This window comes from Myotis brandtii, unplaced genomic scaffold (genome assembly GCF_000412655.1).
Source record: "Myotis brandtii unplaced genomic scaffold, ASM41265v1 scaffold161, whole genome shotgun sequence".
Classification (NCBI taxonomy): Eukaryota; Metazoa; Chordata; class Mammalia; order Chiroptera; family Vespertilionidae; genus Myotis; species Myotis brandtii.
The window spans coordinates 114,891-117,218 of record NW_005355881.1 but is presented as its reverse complement, the minus strand read 5'-3'; the positions used below and the strand labels follow the sequence as shown (position 1 = coordinate 117,218).

General features: G+C 41.7%; 1 protein-coding gene across 3 annotated transcripts in view; it reads left to right on the top strand.

Moving 5' to 3' along the window:
- Window positions 1-2,328, top strand: part of TNNC2 (troponin C type 2 (fast)) — a 15,142-nt gene that overhangs the window by 5,703 nt on the left and 7,111 nt on the right. The gene's annotated exons all lie outside the window — the stretch shown is intronic.

Below are 2,328 nucleotides of genomic sequence, written 5' to 3'. Positions count from 1 at the left end.
GGGCTGGGAGTCGAGGATTGGGTGCCCATCCATCCCAGGCAGCCTTATTCCCGCTTGACCTGTTCCACTCGGTCTGTTCTGAGCGCTTCTAGGTCTACTGGTGATGGCAGGGGAGGGTGGGGACTCAGCCAGGAAGGAGGGTCTGACCTCATCATCCATCTCCACCCTGGATCCCCGCCTCCGCCTGGTCCCCAGCTTTCCGGCCCCTCCAGTGCGTTCAACAGAGGGCCATCAGCATGATCTAGCTAAAATGAGATCTGGCCTGGCCACTCCCCTGTGGAAAGGACTTCAAGGCTCCCCATTGCTTCTAGAATCAAATCCAAATTCCTTCCTCTCCCTCCGTCCCTTGCTTCCCACAGCTGCCTTTTTCCGCGTGGGCTCCAGCCATCCTGGGCAATTTCTCATTCCTGCTATGGACAGTGGGGGTGCACTTCCAAGCCTTTGGGCCTTTGCACATGCTGTTTTCCTTCCTTGGGATGCCCTTCCTCCTCTAATAAGTCTGGCAAATTCTTCAACCCAGTTCAGATATCATCTCCAAGATACCAAGACCCAGCTCAGACACCATCCTCCCTTCCTTTGATACCTGCCCTCATTGGCTGTGAGCTAGCTTCCATAGTTCTTAGTACACAACCCAATTATAGCAGGCACCAGGTCACAGCTAATCAAGTTCAGTGGTAGCTTAGCTTTAGTCAGGTGACCTGCGTTTGAATCCCCACTGCTGGAGACAAATTAAACCACTCTGCTTCAGTTTCCTAACCTGTAAAATGGGGATAATGATGGTACTTACCTCTCAGGGTTGTGAGAACAAGTTAATGTGTGCAAAGTGCTGGCACATAGTTTCAGCGTTTAATAAATAGTATTATTAATATCATTATCATCATTCTTTTTTTGAGAGTGAGATTTTTTTTTTATGAGTTTATTTGAGCCAAACTGATGACAGTTGCCAGGAAGCAAGATTTCAAATGCTCTGGCTCATCATTTTTGAAACATTGAACTCCACTGCTCCTCTTTGCTACAGCCCTTCCTCTCCAACTTCTTTGTGTTCTCACCTCCCATTCATGTTTCCCAGTTATTTCACTCAGGATCAGTACTGGGGGTTATAATCATCACGATTGGTGCCTACTGTATGCAGTGCCCTGTGCCTTGCAGGCCTTGTCTCATTTATCCACACCACCCCAGAGGCACATGATCTAATTATCTCCATTTTTTTGAATTGATTTTAGAGAGGAAGGGAGGAAGAGAAACATTGATTTGTTGTTCTACTTATTTATGTGTTCACTAGTTGAGTATTGTTGTCTTTTAAACATATATATATATTTATTTTATTTTTTTCAGTGAGAGTTGAACAGCAATGCATGTTTTACTTTTTTTAACTGTATTGTGAGTACAAAGGTCCTGATTTTACTAGTCTTTATACCTTAAATACATATTATTTCATAGCTGAACAAAGTAAAAAATTCAATTATCAAATTAGCAGAATTTTTTCTTCTTGAGCTTCTACTATGTCTTTACAAATTGGTATTTAGTCATATGCACATCCAAAAGTTTTAAATACTGTCAATTCTGTAACTTTTTTAGTGTTTCCTATCTAGACATATTCACTACAATATTGCGCTCCACTGTTTTTGTTTTTTTTCAGATAACATTTTTAAAAAATTAAATCTTTATTGTTCAGATTATTACAGTTGTTCCTCTTTTTTTCCCCCCATAACTCTCCTCCACCCAGTTCCCGCCCCACCCTCTGCCCTTACCCCTCCCACTGTCCTCATCCATAGGTGTACGATTTTTTTCCAGTCTCTTCCTGCACTCCCACACCCCTTTCCCCCCAAGAATTTCAGTCCACTCCGTTTCCATGCCCCTGGTTCTATTATATTCACCAGTTTACTCTGATCATCAGATTTTTTATTCACTTGAATTTTAGATTCACTTGTTGATAGATATGTATTTGCTGTTCATAAATGTATCTACCTTTTTCTTCTTCCTCTTCTTAAAGAATACCTTTCAGCATTTCATATAATGCTGGTTTGGTGGTGATGAACTCCTTTAGTTTTTTCTTATCTGTGACGCTCTTTATCTGACCTTCAATTCTGAATGATAGCTTTGCTGGATAAAGTAATCTTGGTTGTAGGTTCTTGCTATTCATCACTTTGAATATTTCTTGCCACTCTCTTCTGGCCTGCATAGTTTCTGTTGAGAAATCAGCTGACAGTCGTATGGGTACTCCCTTGTAGGTAACTGACTTTTTTTCTCTTGCTGCTTTTAAGATTCTCTCTTTGTCTTTTGCTCTTGGCATTTTAATTATGATGTGTCTTGGTGTGGTCCTCTTTG